The sequence below is a fragment of the Hippocampus bargibanti genome, linkage group LG08 (genome assembly GCF_051943395.1).
Source record: "Hippocampus bargibanti isolate YZ-2025 linkage group LG08, ASM5194339v1, whole genome shotgun sequence".
NCBI lineage: Eukaryota > Metazoa > Chordata > Actinopteri > Syngnathiformes > Syngnathidae > Hippocampus > Hippocampus bargibanti.
In genome coordinates this window covers 17,117,477-17,136,468 of record NC_142741.1, presented here as the reverse complement: position 1 = coordinate 17,136,468, position 18,992 = coordinate 17,117,477, and the positions used below count along the sequence as shown (strand labels likewise).

The 18,992-nt window shown below is 42.1% G+C and overlaps 1 pseudogene; it reads left to right on the top strand.

The window, feature by feature from the left end:
* The first annotated feature begins 884 nt into the window (after positions 1-884).
* Positions 885-18,456, top strand: LOC148894680 (uncharacterized; annotated as a pseudogene).
* The last annotated feature ends 536 nt before the right edge of the window (positions 18,457-18,992 follow it).

Sequence of the window (18,992 nt, the reverse complement as noted above, 5' to 3'; positions counted from 1 at the left end):
AGGGCATGCAAACTCCACACTGGGAGATTGGAGCTGGAATTGAACCCGGTAACTGCAGTGTAACACCCACCTTCCCCTACACATAGTCTGTTCAAGAAAATCAAGAAATCCGTGTGTGTGTGTGTGCGTGTGTATGCCTGTGTGTGTGTGTGTGTGTGTATGTGTGTGTGTTTGTGTGTGTTCGCGTGTGTGTGTGTGTGTGTGTGTGTGTGTGTGTGTGTGTGTGTGTGTGTGTGTGTGTGTGTGTGTGTGTGTGTGTGTGTGTGTGTGTGTGTGCGTGCATGCGTGCGTGTGTGTGTGTGTGTGTGTGTGTGTGTGTGTGTGTGTGTGTGTCTGCGGGCGCGTGAGGCATTCCCTTGGCCAAGAAGCCAATGGGACTGCTTGGATCGTATTCTTACGCAAACACAGTGCCGCACAAACAGCACACTCTTGACGTGCATTAGCGTTGCAAATTTTTGCAACTATTTTGGTCTTGCAGGCCGCTTTCCTGAATAACTCGCTTTGAATAAATGAATCCTGACAAGGGAAATCTGCATACAAAAACAGCAGGCTCAAGAGCACTCCCTGAATGCAATGACTTCTTTAAATGGTTTCCTTTGTTTATCGAGCACAAATGTTGTCTTCTGTGCTTCCCTCTTGCCTCTACAAACATTTTTTCCTCCTTTACCTCAAACAAGAATGCCTGAAAGTGCATTTTAATCATTACAAAAGATTTTCGGCCCACATAAATAAGCAAGAGTTCACCCAACAGCTAAAAAAGACCAACAAAAACAATTCAGATTTTTTGAGAATGGGCAGTGTCTATACATTTGTTAAACTCCCCTTGACTCATATGACAGTTAACAATTTCGGAGGGGTGGAAAAATATTTGTTTTTCTGCCGATATGGGGACGTTCTCAAGGTGTGGGTGGGACATTGGTTGAGCATGGGCTGGGCAAACCAAGTGAGAGGCTGATTAAGTCATTTTTGGTCAAGTGAATTTCATTTAAATGTTTAAGAATTTTGTGAATGACTCCCAATCGTTTTGTCATGGCATACAATCAATTGGTTCTGTCAGGAGTTTGCCCTGTGATTGGCTGGCAACCGGTTAAGGGCGTCCTCCGCCTACGGCCCGTAGATGACTGAGATCGGATCCAGCGACCCCCACAACTCTAGTGTGGATAAAGCAGGTTGGAAAATAAATTACAGTAAAGTCTCGTTATATCGATATCGGTTATATCGATAGTACCGCTTATTACGATACTATTTTCATTTCCCTTGCACATTTCTAGTCTTTTTATGTATAATTAGTACCGTTTAGTACGATACCCGGTTATGACGATAATCCGGTTATTACGGTGCTCCTTTTCATCCCCCGCCGGCCATTTTTGTTGTTTATATCGATATATCCGTCGCGCCATTGGTCAACTTGGTCACGTGTCTTGTTACGTGAGCCGCCATTGGTCGACTTGGTCACATGAGCCGCCATCGGTCGCGCTATTGGTCGACTTGGCCGTGTGACTTTGTCACGTGACACGCCATCGGTCGCGCCATTGGTCAACTTGGTCACGTGTCTTGGTTACGTGTCACGCCATCAGTTGCGCCATTGGTCGACTTGGTCAGGTGACCCAGCACCGGTGTCGCAGAGCCATTTTCATTTTCAGACGCTAGCCCGTGTGTAGCAGACGAGATTGAAGTGTTTGTGTTAAAAGGTAAAAATGGGAAGCAGAAGAAGATTGATGACTTTTTTAAATTGTATACATAATACAGTAAGATGTAAGCGTTGCAGTTTCCCTGTTGTGTTATGTACATGCCCACTGTACTGTACATGAATGCAATCGTTTTTTGCAACAATGTTTCTTGTTTTGTCTGCTGAAGCGCGATGATTTTGAAAATTATTAACATTCCATACTGTGTATTAAAGGACAGCCGATGTCACTTTCTATTCAAATGCAAATAAAAATGACTTCACGCCAAGACGTCTTGCATTGCTTGTGAATCCAAACAATGGCTTCAGATTCAGATAATATGCTTTCTTGTTACACATCCAGTTATGAATATGTTTCAAATACACTGTAGTTCTGAAGATTAAAGCATACATGTTTACAATCATTAAAGAATTATATGTGCCATTTTCTCACCCAAAAAAAAAGGGAGCTAATGGCCAGCTCCGTTTCTTATATGGCGCTTGGCTGCCCTCTTTTGGCGGCTTTTGTTTAATGCAGTTCGGCACAGGATCGGATATATCGATAGTCCCGGTTATATCGATATTTTTTCGGACTCCCTTGAATATCGATATAACGAGACTTTACTGTAATACCCTACAGCAGGGGTCGGCAACCTTTTTGACTAATAGAGCCATAAAAGTAAAATACAGTAAAGTCTCGTTATATCGATATCGATTATATCGATAGTACCGCTTATTACGATACTATTTCTATGCACGCAAGGAGAAGATTACATGCGCGCAGGGTCGGATATATCGATAGTCCCGGTTATATCGATATTTTTCGGACTCCCGAGAATATCGATATAACGAGACTTTACTGTATTTAAAATTGTTTTTCAGTGAGAGCCACACACACACACACACACGCACACCCACAGACACACACACACACACACACGCACACATACCCAACTCACGCACGCAAACATGCACACCCGTGATTTCAACAAAATGTCAGAATGTATTATTTAAAATAACTGTGATAACACTCACCATTATTATGAATTGTTTTCCGTTCCTCATAATTGGTAAAAAAAAATCCAGCCAAATGATCGGAATGAAAGTCAACTTGCCTGCATACTACTCATTAGCTTGCACGCTTGATTTCTGCTGTCTCTCGCAGAGGTACAGTATATTGATGCTAACGTTAGCATGGGGCTTGTCAAAGTGCCACTAACATTCGACTGTTTCATCAATAATATTGTTTCATTGCAAATTAGAATCACGGCAGAACATTTTCACTTGACGAAGGCGAATCCTACGGTCCATTCAAACTAAAGTGTACTCGTCTTCTTTTTTTACTCGTCCGCTTGTTCAAAAGGGCGTGTTTACCTGTTTTGACATCAACGTCACCTAAATCAGTATCATCCAATCAAATTGCGCTTTCAGCCAACCGCAGCCTAAAAAGAAAATGAACAGCGAAAAGGCGAGAATATGTATTATTTTTATCTGCGAGCCAGATGCACTCATCAAAAGAGCCGCTTGTGACCTGTTCTCATTGTTACAGCTGCAGCGGTTGGGAAGGCTCTCGATAAATAAAGCGGCTATGGATTGGATTGTAATCTTTTTGGCGTGACACCATCTAGTCATTGTAGTGGATGCACAGCATAACTTCATACTCTAGTAGTTTCTATTCTATGAGCCTTACATGCAATGCAGTTGCTGTTTATATGAAAACAGTTTTAGTATAGGCCATTCATTGAAACCGTATAATCCAAAGTGTTATATAATGAAGAAATTACGATATTTTTGTCAATCATTTGAGACAAATCTCTCCCCAAATCAATGCAGTCTGAGATCACCTTTTCGTGCTTTGTTTACTACTTTCCTTCCTTGCCTTTGCCAACCATTTTCATCAATTATCATGGTAATTAACACAACCAACAAAGACTGTGGTGGTCTTATGTCACACAATTACCATCTTTTGCCATAAAAAAACAGAGGAATACTGGCCGTCCTTGCTTCCTTCCTGGAAGTGTTTTGTTGGCTAATGTGTGTATGCGCCGAGCTCGTCATTGTGTGACACAGTCGTCACATTAATCTAATTAACTGTTGTTGAAAATGAGTGTAATCCTCCGATGAGTGTCACCACTTTCATTGTATCCTTCCACTTCCCGAATAGGAGAGTGGATACCAAGGTGGCTGCTGAAAAGGAAATGTTCTCCAAACTTGTCATTGACTCACATTACACACACTCCTCATTCCCGCTTGTCTAATTAGGAGTGCGTCAGCATCATCTTTGAATGGAGGGGGGCTAAAAGGTGGAGTGTAAATAGAGCCGTAGGGCCCTGTCATATGAGCGGTGGCAGCGAGAGTGGGATCCTTGACGCGCCGAGGGATGAGATGATTGGTTGTGATTGACAGCTACCTCGAGACTGGCCTAACGGAGTTGTCAAGGCATTATGCTCATGGCAGATGCCGTCCGCTGCGCTACGTTGCACACACACTTACATGTAACACAGGAAGTTTTTTCTTTCACATCCGACTTCACTCAAATCCTTACTTCACTCTTTTAAACAATCTGTTCTAGTATTGAAATGACAGACCAAGTGTTCTGTTCTCAGAAAACCCGGGAAAGCACCACTTGTGGCTGTTTTACAAACCACCAATCGGACTGTTATACAAAAAAAGCAGTAATAGAAAACGGGTGCATAAGTGGAGCAATTCAGAAAGAAAATTTGATCTAATATGTCAAAATCATAAACAACCTGAATTCATTCTACTTACCGAAGATCACTCAACATATTTATGTGTGTGAGGAGCGGAAGAAATAATGCATGATTGCATTGGTTTGGCATTCAATAAAATTCAGGCCTTGACAGCCGATCACTGCCGCCAGGTTTTTGGATATGTGCCTTAGTGGTGTCGGAAACCCAGGAGGATCCTGCGTGTGGGAACTCAGTGAGAAAACAGTCCCGTTTCTCACTTGTGCTGTCAGAGCAGGGTGTTCGTTTGGACAAGGTAGATTGTGTTACTGGCAGAACAAGAGGCAAAGGTTTCCCGTGAAAATACATGCACTGATTGGGGTGGTAGCGTTTCATCACACATGTCGAATGCGAGTCAGTGGGGTGCATTTGTTTATAGAATCCTTTCCCACCATGCGCAGATGTAAGAGGACGTGCGTTAAAAAACATGAACATCAAAAAACATCATCATGCTTTTTTTGTGGGGAGTGCAGAGGGCATGCGCGATGTCTTTCTGATGCGGGTGCGTACTTAGGCAGATAAAGGATGATGAGAAACTTTTCAAAAGGGTTGTTCATTCAAGTTATGAATCAAATTTGGTTGTTGTGTTAAGACGGTGGGTCTTATGTACATGCATGGAAGAATGTTTTATAAAAAAAATACATGTATTAAGAGCACATCTTTTTGCACATTTTCACAGACTTCCAAATCTAAAACAGCATTTCCACATCTGTCCACACATCTGGTTAAGAAATGTGTGGTCCTATGTGTCATGTTTTGGCATGATGATAGAGGACCCAAGAAGGAGGAGTGCACTGGAAAAACAATACATAAAGTCCTAAAAAAACAAACAACAAAAAATAACTATGACTGAAAAATATATTTTTTTCTAGTGTACTCCTGCAAATATTTAATGTAGCCACAAGGAGGCACAAGCCAGTGTCTTATTGTGCCGGTCCCAAGCCCAGATAAATACAGAGGGTTGTGTCTACGAAGGGCATCCGACATAAAAAAAATTGCCAAAACAAATATGCGAATAAAACCTATGAATCCCATACCGGATCGGTCGAGGCCCGGGTTAACAACGGCCGCCATTGGTACTGTTGACCTTCAGGGTGCCAGTGGAAAATGGACTACTGTTGGTCGAAGAAGGAGAGGAGGGAGGTGTGCTCGAAGGAAAAGAGAGAAATGGAACGCCAAGAGTATAGAACTAAGATTAGTAACTTTGAATGTAGGAACAATGACAGGTAAAGGTAGAGAGCTGTTTGACGTGATGCAGAGAAGGAAGGTAGACATACTGTGTGTCCAGGAGACCAGGTGGAAAGGGAGCAAGGCTAGAAGCTTTGGGTCAGGGTTTAAGTTGTTCTATCATGGTGAAGACAGAAAGAGAAATGGAGTTGGGGTTATCTTAAAAGAGGAGTTTGTTAGGAATGTCTTAGAAGTAAAAAGAGTATCAGATAGAATGATGAGTCTGAAGCTAGAAATTGAAGGTGTGATGTTCAATGTTGTTTGTGGGTATGCCCCGCAAGTAGGATGCGAGCTGGCGGAGAAGGAGAAATTTTGGTTGGACTTTGATGAAGTCATACAGAACATCCCGAGAAGTGAAAGGGTTGTAATTGGTGGAGACTTCAATGGACATGTTGGCGCAGGAAACAAAGATGATGAAGAGGTGATGGGCAGGTTTGGACTCCACATGAGGAACGCTGAAGGACAGATGGTGGTTGACTTTGCTAAGAGAATGGAAATGGCTATTGTGAATACTTTCTTTCAGAAGAGACAGGAACATAGGGTGACCTATAAGAGTGGAGGCAGAAGTACACAGGTAGACTACATTTTGTTTCAACGGTGCCATCTAAAGGAAATCAGTGACTGCAAAGTAGTAGTTGGTGAGAGTGTAGCCAGACAGCATAGGTTGGCGGTGTGTAGGATGACGCCTGCAGTGAGGAAGATGAAGAAACCAAAGGCTGAAGCGAGGACAAAATGGTGGAATTTGAAAAAGGAAGAGTGTTGCATGACATTTAGGAAGGAGGTAAGACAAGCACTGGGTGGGCAAGAGGTCCTTCCAGATGACTGGCAAACTACAGCGAACATAATCAGAGACACAGGTCGGAAAGTACTTGGTGTATCGAGTGGGCGAAAGGTATATAAGGAGACTTGGTGGTGGAATGGGGAGGTGAAGGAGTGTATACAGAGAAAGAGGTTAGCAAAGAAGAAGTGGGACACTGAGAGGACGGGCGAGAGTAGACAGCAGTACAAGGAGATGCAGCGCACGGTTAAAGTACAGGTGGCAAACGCCAAACAAGAGGCATATGATGACTTGTATGCTCGGCTGGACAGCAAGGAAGGTGAGACTGATCTTTACAGGCTGGCGAGGCAGAGAGACAAAGATGGTAAGGACCTGCAGCAGGTTCGGGTGATTTAGGAAAGAGATGGGAATGTATTCACAGGTGCCAGTAGTGTGATGGCAAGATGGAAAGAGTACTTTGAAGAATTGATGAATGAGGAAAATGAGAAGAAACAAAGAGTAAGTCCAAAGAAAGTAAGAAGAAGTCCAAGATGGCGCCCGAGTAGGCAGCCTCAGCAAGTGCTCTCATGAGCCTTGCTTTTTTTGGTTGTTTTTGTCTTGTTTTGTGTTTTCTTTTGTCACTTTGTGTTGTTGTGCGTCGTGTGGAATGGATACGGATTGTTTTTCAGCATTTTTGACCACGACATTCATCAAGGAGGAGACTGTGCTGAGCGGTTGCGCCTTTTCGGCAGCATGAATATGCCAGTACTGTTTTTGAATGGGAGGAATGTCGGAGCCATTCGACTGCCATCGCTGGACACCAAAGGGGCCATTGTGCTTTTTTGCGCCTGTAATGGGCAGCATCTTCACAGCCCCGCTTTGTTTAGCGGAAAGGTCAGTGCCGTAGAACGGTCTGCGGCTGGATGGATGCATGGCTTGAGGAACCCGCAATAAGAAGAAAGGAGCGTCAGCGCAGAGCGCCGATGCGTATGTGGAACTGTTGCGGCTTGGAATTGAAGCAAATTTATGTGGAACAGGAGATGTGAGGCAATCTCTTTTCGTCAATGGATGCTACAGCTGCGTGTTTGCTTTCAACATTTAGCTTGTAGTTGACATGCACATTGCACCATGATGTCCCTGATCCACTGGTGGAAAGACGCTTTGATCCTCTCCTCTTTCGTCTAGAGCTCTTTCATGTCATCACAAAGAGGGTACAGCAAGTCCTGAAGAATGAATGTCTCTCTGTGTCTTTGTTTTGTCATATTGGATTGGATTGGATTGGATATGCCTTTATTAGTCTCACAGTCTCTATGCTGTCATATTATTTGTTATTTAGTTTTTTTTTTGTTCTTTTGACTTCAAGACGGCGCCGCGAGAGTGGCTGCCTTTCCAGCAGCTCATGTATTTCGTTTTTCTACTTTCATTCCTTTCATCACTTTGCTGCTGTGAAATGTAAATTTCTCCACTGTGAGACTAATAAAGGCATATCCAATCCAATCCAATCCAGTAGAAGACGTGACTGTTGTGGACCACGACGTCGCAAACATTAGCAAGGAGGAAGTGAGGAGGGCGCTAAAGAGGAATTCAAGGTGGAGGTGGGACTCCACCAGGGGTCAGCTCTGAGCCCCTTCTTGTTTGCTATGGTGATGGACAGGCTGACAAACGATGTTAGACAAGAATCTCCTTGGACCATGATGTTTGCAGAGGACATTGTGATCTGTAGCGAGAACAGGGAACAGGTGGCGGAGAAACTAGAGATGTGGAGATATGCCCTGGAAAGAAGATGAATGAAGATCAGTCGCAGCAAGACGGAATATATGTGTGTGAATGAGAGGGATCCAAGTGCAAGAGTGATGCTACAGGGGGAAGAGATAAAGAAGGTACTTGGAAAGTACTTGGGGTCAACTGTCCAGAGCAATGGAGAGTGTGGAAAAGAGGTGAAGAAGCGTGTCCAGGTAGGCTGGAGCGGCTGGAGAAAAATGTCAGGTGTGATAGAAGGGTTTCAGCTAGGATGAAAGGGAAAATGTATAAAACGGTGGTGGGACTAGCCATGATGTTTGGACTGGAGACAGTGCCACTGAAGAAAAGACAGGAAGCAGAGTTGGAGGTAGCAGAGCTGAAGATGTTGAGGTTTTCTTTGGAAGTGACCAGTTTGGATAGGATCAGGAATGAGTACATTAGAGGGACAACTCATATTAGAGGCTTTGGAGAGGAGTCAGAGAGGCCACACTGAGATGGTTTGGACATGTCCAGAGGAGAGAGAGTGACTATATCGGGAGAAGGATGCTGAGCCTTGAACTGCCAGGCAGGAGACCGAGAGGAAGACGGAAGAGGAGGTTTATGGATGTTGTCAAAGAGGACATGAAGGTATCTGGTGTGAGAGAAGAGGATGCACAAAACCGGGATAGATGGAGGACATTGATTCGCTGTGGCGACCCGTGAGGGGAAAAGCCGAAAGGAAAAGAAGACACCTGCAAATATTTATTTTTTGTGAATATATTTGGTTCAGTCCACACATGTCCTCCTGCCTCCGAGTTTTGAGTCCTCTACCATCACGCACAAATATGACAAAAAGATCCAACGGAGGCTGTAAGAACACAGGGAACTAAATACAGGCAAGTGACAATACAACAAGAAATACTAGGGCAAAATACAAAAGGTAGTGGGAGATGGTTGGATTGGATTGGATTAGCCTTTATTAGTCTCGCAGTGGAGACATTTACATTTCACAGCATCAAAGTGATGAAAGTAAGAGGAAAGGAAGAAGTGGAAAACAAAATATAGGAGCTGCTGTAAAGGCAACAAGTCTCATGGCACCATCTTGAACTCAAAACAAAAACTAAATAAAAAAATAATGTGTAACAACACAAAAGACATAGTCCTTCAATCTTTCTGCACCCTCTTTGTTGTATGAATCAGTTGTCGATGAAAGAGGATCAAAGCGTCCTTTTCACCAGTGGATCAGGAACGTCATGGTGACATGTGCACGTCTGCTACAAGCTAAATATTTAACGAAATCACGGACTTGCATCATCCATTGACAAAGAGACTGTCTCACATCTCATCAGCTTCAATTCCAAGCCACATTGGTTAGTACAAGGGAGCTAGATGACAAGAACAGGTGGAGAAGGGACACCAAGGAACAAAACCAAATGTAACCCAACAATCCTCTACCATCACGCACAAATATGACAAAAAGATCCAACGGAGGCTGTAAGAACACAGGGAACTAAATACAGGCAAGTGACAATACAACAAGAAATACTAGGGCAAAATACAAAAGGTAGTGGGAGATGGTTGGATTGGATTGGATTAGCCTTTATTAGTCTCGCAGTGGAGACATTTACATTTCACACCATCAAAGTGATGAAAGTAAGAGGAAAGGAAGAAGTGGAAAACAAAATATAGGAGCTGCTGTAAAGGCAGCAAGTCTCATGGCACCATCTTGAACTCAAAACAAAAACTAAATAAAAAAATAATGTGTAACAACACAAAAGACATAGTCCTTCAATCTTTCTGCACCCTCTTTGTTGTATGAATCAGTTGTCGATGAAAGAGGATCAAAGCGTCCTTTTCACCAGTGGATCAGGGACGTCATGGTGACATGTGCACGTCTGCTACAAGCTAAATATTTAACGAAATCACGGACTTGCATCATCCATTGACAAAGAGACTGTCTCACATCTCATCAGCTTCAATTCCAAGCCACATTGGTTAGTACAAGGGAGCTAGATGACAAGAACAGGTGGAGAAGGGACAGACACCAAGGAACAAAACCAAATGTAACCCAACATCACACTATGTGGGTCCCCAAGTAGACTGATGACAATTTGTGATATCAATTTACCATCCATGGAACCCTTTATGGACGATTGCTGCATCTCCCCTATTTCCTGGGCCACCACCTTCCATCGAGAAACCAGACCACAGAATGAGACAGGAAGAGAATTGCAGGATATTTTAAAAATAACAAGTTTAGTGTTAACAAATGTGTTCACAGAAACTGAAAGCAGCTAGAAAACAGGAGCATTGCTGGAAAGTGGGGACTGCAGTCATCCCTTGCCATATTGCACTTAACTTTTAATGTGTTGAGCTTTTTATTTTGGTACTTGTATTGATAATTAGTTGCTTTGTCACAAGATTAAAGCTAAAGCTAGAATATAGCTGCCCCTTAGGACAAGATTATCAAGACAGTTTTTGCCATGGGCCACATTGTAGTTACGGTTTCCTCTCAAGGGCCATTACAAATTTGGGGAAGCCATGACAATGTGTCATCCCCTCCATGTATTACAAACAGAGTGCACAAAGTAATTGATGTACGAGTAGTTTTCAAATGTAAAGTAAAAAATAATGACTGTTGTAGTTTCATATGACAATTTGAAATTTTGGTTCTGACTTTAGCAAGCATCATGGAACTTAACAATGCTTGATTTACTTTCGTGGGCTGAATAAAATGATGTGGCAGGCCCGATCTGGCCCCGGGCCTAGACTTGGACACATGTGCCTTAGGATGTCCGCATTTTCCCAAGCACAGTTACTATAATGTACAATGTGTGGATGGACACGCTAAATGGACCAAATTATGACCTGTATTTCATATTTCAAAACTGGGTGTTGGAAATATGGTGTACCAGTACTCATGAAGATTTAATCTATTGGCATGTTCAGAAATTCATTCGAATGCCCGTGCGCTACTTTGTGTGTGCATGTGTGTGTGTATGTGTGTGTATGGATGTGTGCGTGCGTGCGTGTGTGTTTGTGTATGTGTGTGTGTGTGTGTGTGTGTGTGTGTGTGTGTGTGTGCGTGTGTGTGTGTGTGTTTGTCTCTCTTCAGAAAGGGATAGTACTCTGCGCTCCCAGTAATTTCTGAATGTGGCATATATTCTTAACCAATCAGCAGCCCATGCTTGAAATGGCTCCATCTGTGCTACGTGATGCACTGGCACATGATGTTCCGACTCAAAGCACCGAGTGCACGCACTGGCGTTTTTAGTACACTCTAAACAGCAAATTCCAACAATTGGCATGTGCACATTGAGTGGATTTGAGGCCTATATATGTACACTAATTATTCAATAAATATTTACCATGTCGGGCTCACATTTTAGAGATGTGTGGAGTTTGGATGTTCTATCCCTGCCTGCGTGGTTTTTCTCGGGGTACTCCGGTTTCCTCGCACATTTCAAAAACATACAGTACATCACGAGTTAATCGAACACTAAATGGTCCCTTGTGTGAGTGTGAGCATGGCTGCTTGTCCGTCTGTGCGTCCCCTGCTGTGGGCTGGTACCACATTCAAAGACTCCCCTACCTACTGCCCAAAGATAGCTGGAATTGGTTACATCATGTCCCGCTGGCCTTGTGAGGATAAAACGGATCATAAAATGGATGGATGTATATTTGGGCGCTACTTAGTGGATTTTGCTGATCGTGAAGTAACTTTGCAAAATAGATGAGGCATTACAATGCTTCATCCCCTCAGTTTACATCCTACACCAGGCAGTTCCAGCTCTGGGACTAATGGTCCACAGTCCCGGCTGTTTTCCACCCATCACACCTGATTTAAATGAAGACAGATTTTGACATCCCACTGGCATAAACTAAAGTTTGCATTTGTTTATTTTTGTCATTAATTTTTTTTATTTTCCACCAGCAATCTGATCATCCATCTGGACTAAAATTATTTAATTATATTCATTTTGAATTTTAATTTGAAACCTGCCACAATAAATACCTTTCACAAACTTTCATGTAAGCTTATTGGAACAGCTGCCCAGTGACAGGGGAAACAATTAAAACCAAAAACATACCGGAAACTGAAAGAAGTGTCATTTATTTTAGAGATACCAAGAAGAAGGGTAAACCATAAAATGATTTCCTGAGCTTTTCAAATTGCTACGTCGCCATCATCATGAGAGTGCCTTGAATAATATCCTGCAGCATCCTGCTGTGTCACCGCCTCCCATCTGGACACCAGACGAGTTCAGCTCCACCTTTGAAGGGTGGGTGGGGTAATGGGCGGTGGAATTCAACTAGACAATACTTTTTGTCCCAAAACTCCTTCAAAATGACCCCGGAGATGCAGAGTTTAAGAAGGCACCACCCCCTTGTTCGTGATGTCACGCCAGGACATCTTGTCTTGCTCTAGAATCAAAACAATGGCTTCAGATTCAGAGAAGATGCTTTCTTGTTACTCATCCAGTTATGAATATTTTTTAAATCAAGGATATCAAAAATACGGCCCCCAAGGAGGTTCGACCAGGCCCGCAGGGTAATTTGAAAGTGGAAAAAAATGCATAAAAGACATGGAATTAATATTTTTAATTCTCTGCAATTCATGGATTGTCCGCTAAGGGGCACACTCTTTCCATCAAAGTAGAAGACAAGCCGCATCACTGAGACGGACTGAAAACAGCAGACGGTATCAATGCGCCATCTGCTGCTTGTTACGACATTGTTAATACCTTGATCTCTACCTCTCCGCTACACCCTCATTAGCCAAAATGACGTTATCCAAACGTAGAAAAGTAGATAAGTGGAACTGTTGCGGCTTGGAATTGAAGCAGATTTATGTGGAACAGGAGATGTGAGACAATCTCTTTTCGTCAATGGATGCTATAGCTGCGTGTTTGCTTTCAACATTTAGCTTGTAGTCGACGTGCACATTCCACCATGATGTCCCTGATCCACTGGTGGAAAGACGCTTTGATCCTTTCCTCTTTCATTAGAACTGCTTCATGTCATCACAAAGAGGGTACAGCAAGTCCTGAAGAATGAACGTCTCTCTGTGTCTTTGTTTGTTACATTGTCTCTATGCTGTCATATTATTTGTTATTTAGTTTTTTTTGTTCTTTTGACTTCAAGACGGCGCCGCAAGAGTGGCTGCCTTTCCAGCAGCTCATGTATTTTGTTTTTCTACTTTAATTCCTTTCATCACTTTGCTGCTGTGAAATGTAAATTTCTCCACTGTGAGACTAATAAAGGCAAATCCAATCCAATCCAATAGGGGGTGTGGAATTTTCAAAGAAAAATGGACCGCGTCCTATTTATTTACAGAGATGCACGGAAAACCTTTGTGCTTGGTGTGTTTGCAACAAGTTTCGGTATTGAAGGAATATAATATTCAACGCCACTACGAGACTCATCACAGCGAAAAATATGACGGGTTGCAAGGACAACTGAGAAGAGTAAAGATTAACGAATTGCTGGTGGGTCTGAGGAAACAGCAGTCAACTTTCATCCGGAGCCGAGAAGTCAGTGAAGCAGCGGCGGTAAAAGCCAGCTACCTAATTGCTGGCGAAATAGCATTGGCATCGAAGCCGAAAGTTTGAGAAACATTTTCAGGTATTTGGTGAACTTGAGACAAAATTTTCAGTTTTTTGCTCACCTTTTAAAATTAAAGCCTCTGATCTGCCGGTCGAAATTCAGCTAGGGATAATTAATTTGCAGTGTGATGCAGATTTGAAGGGCAAATTTGCCTCTGTAGGTCTGGACAGATTTTATCAGTATCTACTACCAGGGTACCCAAAATTAACAGGCCTGGCTGCTAAAATTTTGTGCATGTTTGGGACAACCTACCTTTGTGAACAAATTTTCCCAGTGATGATTGTCAATAAAACAAAAATGCGTTCAAGTCTCACAAACAAGCACTTAAATGCCATTCTGAAAGTGACAGCTCGTCAGGACATGACACCTGGTGTTGATGCACTTGTACAGGCCAAAAGATGCCAAGTTTCAGGAACAAATACAAGTCCAGACGAGACTAACACCTTTAAAATGCTGCCTTAGGAACTGTTTGCATTGAAAGAATACATCTCCGTGAAGATGAATCCTTCCTGGGGTGATTTTAAAAATGTGCACTTTCATGTTAGTCGGCAGCTTCAAAACAAAAGTTGTGTGATGGAATTCTACTGTTCACACAACTCCATACATTTTCAGTATGTATTGTATGTGTATGTATGTTTCATGTATGAAGTTTACAGATTTACAGGACAGGCGAACACTTTCTTCATTACGCATTTAAAACCACTCTCCTTAGTTTGTAAGGTGGACGCAGGGATTACAATTAGATTTTACATGCGTGTGTGTAAGTGGTTTAAAAATTCCTTTCTTTAAAAGTCTAATTTAATCTTAAAATGCATTACCATATTTTGTGCCTTTGTACAATCAGTGGGATCAGTTGCAATGCATATTTGTGAATGATAAAAGTAAATTGCACATTTGTCTAAGGAAATATGAGGTGTTTCATGAAATGTTTTGTAAAAGGATAGTTCACTAAATTTCAATATTTTCCTAATGTTCTTGTGCTTCTTTACACCAAAACAAAGGAAAGACGTAATATTTTTGTTATTTTTAGCAGAGTATGGTATCATTTTAATACCCACTTGACATCTCCCTAGGCCAGGGGTCGGGAACCTTTTTGACTAAGAGAGCCATAAAAGTAAAATATAGGGCGGCCCGGTAGTCGAGTGGTTAGCACACCGGCTTCACAGTGCAGAGGTCGCCGGTTCGCGTCCCGGTCCGGCCTCCCTGTGTGGAGTTTGCATGTTCTCCCCGGACCCGCGTGGGTTTTCTCCGGGTCCTCCGGTTTCCTCCCACACTCCAAAAACATGCTTGGCAGGCAGATTGACCACTCCAAATTGTCCCTAGGTGTGAGTGTGAGAGTGACTGTTGTACGTCCTTGTGTGCCCTGCGATTGGCTGGCAACCAATTCAGGGTGTCCCCCGCCTTGTGCCCGAAGACAGCTGAGATAGGCTCCAGCAACCCCCGCGACCCTAATGAGGAATAAGCGGTACGGAAAATGAGATGAGATGAGAGAAAAGTAAAATATTTAGAAATGTTTTTCAGCGAGAGCCACACGCACGCGCGCACACACACGTGCACGCGGGGCTACTTTTCAACAAAATATCAGAATGTATTATTTAAAAAAACTTTGTGATAGTACTCACCGTTAACATGAATGGTTTTCCGTTCCTCGTGTTTAGTAAAAATCCAAGAAAACGATCGGAATGAAATTCAATTTGCCGGTCCAGAGGCGAAGTTACTGCTAGCTAGCCTGCACACGGCTCATAAGCTTCCACACTTGCTATCTGCAATCTACTTCTCGCAGAGGTATGTCGATGCTAACGTTAACATGGGGCTTGTTAAAATGTCACTGACATTCGACTGTTTCATCGATGGTATTGTTTCATTGCAAATTAGAATCAGAACATTTTCTCTCCTCTAATGCTGCGGTGCATTCACGCTGAATTGCACAAGTTGGGCTCATTTAAAGGGGCGTTTACCTATTTCAACATGACGGCCACTATCATCCAATCAACATGGCGCTTTCGGCCATTCCAGGTCAGTGTCATCCAATCAAAATTGCACTTTCCGCCAACTGCAGCCCCAACGGGAAATGAACGACGAAAAAAACCACAATATGTATTATAATATGTAATATTTAGCGGCGAGCCATATGCAATCATCAAAAGAGCCATATATGGCCCGCGAGCCATAGGTTCCCGACCCCTGCCCTAGGCCATATGTGGCCCACGATGAGGAATGAGTTTGACACCCCTGATTTAAATAATTCTTAAAAGGAAAGCATAAATGTTTGCAATCGACTAAAGAAGTCCTCCCGTATCAATTCGATCCGTCAGGAATCCAATGTAGCTTCCCAGAAAACGCACAAGATGGCGCCCAAGCTCTGTTTGAAATGGGCTGTTAGTCTGCTATAAATTTGTGTCAACTACTATCAAATAGTAGTCTGGGTGCAACAAACAATGATTCACCATTGTGTTATGTATGTTTTCCTTCTAAATTTGCCATCAACACGGATCAACACGAAATTTTCATACCAAACAAAGTATCCAAAATACATTGTGTGTCGCATTCTCGGTCAGGGGGGTTCCAGACGTGACGTCACGTCAGGCATCGTCATCAACTCGAAAACAAGACTTCCTAAAAATTCAGCGCGAGTCTTAAAACGTAAAATATAGCTCGATGCCATGGAATCTTTGTAAAATACACTCAGTAGAAGTCATTTGAAGTGATTTTATAAATTATGGACACAACTTGTCCGGAGGTATCGGTTGTCCTTTAAAGGACAAACGACGTCACTTTTTTGTTTCCTAACCGACATCAGAAAAACGTTTTATAGCATCTAAAATACCCAAAACACGCAGTATGATAATTTATTCAAATGCAAAACACCAATAAAAATGACTTAAATTGACCAAAATCTGCAAAAAAATTGAGCTGCGAATTGGGCATTGAGGAATGTGAGGAATGAATCAGCCCGTTTCCACAGGATGATAAATTCCTTACATGGAGCTTGGATGCCCTCCTCTGGCTCTTTCTGGTGCAACACAAGGTTTTCAGACCAAACAAGCATTGACGTGATGGAAGGACTGCTATAACATGTCCTTTTTTTCGGTCAGGGGCATTACTTCAATGACGTCACGTACGGACTCGTCACCAACTCAAAAACAAGACTTCCGGAATATTCAGCACGAGTCTTAAAACGTAAAATATAGCTATATGCGGTGTAATCTTTGTAAAATACGCTCAGTAGAAGTCATTTGAAGCCATTTTACTAATTATGGAAACAACTTGACCGGAGATGTCGGTTGTCCTTTAAGTATTGACATACATTTTAAAAGTGCATCAAATGTCATCATAACTTACCTCTGTTTGAGACCAGGATCATAGCTTTACATTTTCAATAATAAACTAACTGTTAAATGTTAAGTCATCCCAACGACAAGAAAACTTGGATAATATGTGGCAACTTTAAGTTTGACTTGTTAAACACAAATGTACATAAAATAACAACAGACTCTATAGATAAAACGCATCGCAATATTCTATTCCCAGTAATCCTGAAACCTAGTAGAATAATATATATACATATAATAATAATAATAATAATAATATATATATATACAGTAAAGTCTCGTTATATCGATATCGGATATATCGATAGTCCCGGTTATATCGATACTATTTCTATGCACGCGCGGAGAAAATTACATGCAAACAGGGTCGGATATATCGATAGTCCCGGTTATATCGATATTTTTTCGGACTCCCTTGAATATCGATATAACGAGACTTTACTGTATATATATATATAATATTTTGAGAGAAAAACAAAGTTACCATGTCATCTCACATGTGCAAAATAAGTCTAAGAACTCGACGCTCCATGGCTGCTTTTAAACTGGACTTGCAAAAGCAAAAATGGTTCATGGGTCATCGAGTCAATCGAAGACCCAAATATCATGTATGAAACATTTCTGTCTACAATCATCTATCTCTTTATATGCGAAACCGTTTCCATTAACGCAAGTCTCCAGAAAGACCAAAGACCTAAGTCAGCCATGGATAATAAAAGGCATTGAAAAGAAAATCATTTATATAAATCTCATCTTATCTCATCTCATTTTCCGTGCCGCTTATTCCTCATTAGGGTCGCGGGGGTTGCTGGAGCCTATCTCAGCTGTCTTCGGGCACGAGGCGGGGGACACCCTGAATTGGTTGCCAGCCAATCGCAGGGCACACAAAGACGTACAACAGTCACTTTCACACTCACACCTAGGGACAATTTGGAGTGGTCAATCTGCCTTCCATGCATGTTTTTGGAGTGTGGGAGGAAACCGGAGGACCCGGAGAAAACCCACGCGGGTCCGGGGAGAACATGCAAACTCCACACAGGGAGGCCGGACCGGGACGCGAACCGGCGACCTCTGCACTGTGAAGCCGGTGTGCTAACCACTCGACTACCGGGCCGCCCTCATTTATATAAATATTCTATAAAATTGAAAACTACAAATGCTAAAATAAAGTACAAGACCTTCTTTTCCTATGGGCTTTTCCCTTCAGGGGTTGCCACAGCGAATCAGTGTCCTCCATCTTCACAGGTTTAATTTGCGTGTTTGTTTTGGCCAAGCTTTTACGTCGGATGCCCTTCCCGACACAACCCTCTGTATTTATCCGGGCTTGGGATTGGAACAATAAGACACTGGCTTGTGTCCCCTACAGGACAAGCAACTCATATAAAGTACAAGACCTATTAAAAAAATAGTGAAAATATATGAACTTGTAAGAGAGATCATTTTTATGTATGAAAAAAAAAAAGCAGTACACAATCAGAAATTGCCCTTAAAAAAGTACATTATCCTGAGTACATTATAAAACTGCAGAAATAGCTAATATAGTAAATGAGAATTTTATTCATATTGGCAGTAAGAGCAAAACAAATGCCTTTAATATTGATATGGCAACAGTAAAACAGATTGTAGACTTATAGTGTGACCTTTCAAATACAGTACATATGCAGCCTGTCATTACTAGCTACTATCTTTCCATCAAAAATGACAACCGCGAATGTCAAATTTATAAAAGTGGAAAAAAGCACATATTCATAAATTATAGACCAATGTCACTGTTACCAAAATTCTCCAGAATATTAAAAAAAAAACTATTTTCGTACAGACTTGATGACTTTATATCTAAACATGTGCTATAAAATAAATCAATATGGCTACAGAGAAAAACGTACCACCTCAATGGCGGTAATGGATTTTGTGGAACAAATAGCTACAAATATAGA